Source organism: Penaeus monodon, chromosome 30 (assembly GCF_015228065.2).
Source record: "Penaeus monodon isolate SGIC_2016 chromosome 30, NSTDA_Pmon_1, whole genome shotgun sequence".
Taxonomy (NCBI): domain Eukaryota; kingdom Metazoa; phylum Arthropoda; class Malacostraca; order Decapoda; family Penaeidae; genus Penaeus; species Penaeus monodon.
The window spans coordinates 27,910,345-27,910,826 of record NC_051415.1 but is presented as its reverse complement, the minus strand read 5'-3'; positions in this window follow the sequence as shown (position 1 = coordinate 27,910,826).

Genomic DNA, 482 nt, shown 5'->3' with positions numbered 1-482 from the left:
GGTATGCGAGAGGAGGACATCCATGTACCAACAATCATATAATTGACTTTTGAGGTTCTGTTATGAGAGATTTCAATACCCTTTTGACAGGACAAGCAAACACGATAGCCTGTAATAACAGATGATATATAGTTTAACATGTGTCATCCAGTATTAATGACAATTGCTCTCACTCATGGCAAGTGCAAATTTGCAATACTAATGATGATAAAACACGTGTCATTATTTCGTAGGCTTTAGAAAGTCGACCCTGGTGACAACGTGGGGGTGATGAAATTCGTCGTTTTAAAAGTTTATGTTTTTCATCAAACTTTCGTCGTTAACGGTTCACCAGGGAGAGGTAAATGTTAATTTTTCAGCAGCCTGTATGCATATTTGTTTGCCTGTATGTTTAGTGGTCGTATTCACTTCATAATTATCAATGTAAGATTTGTATATATACTCAAATATGCCAAAGTACTACCAATGTATCTATCATGTAT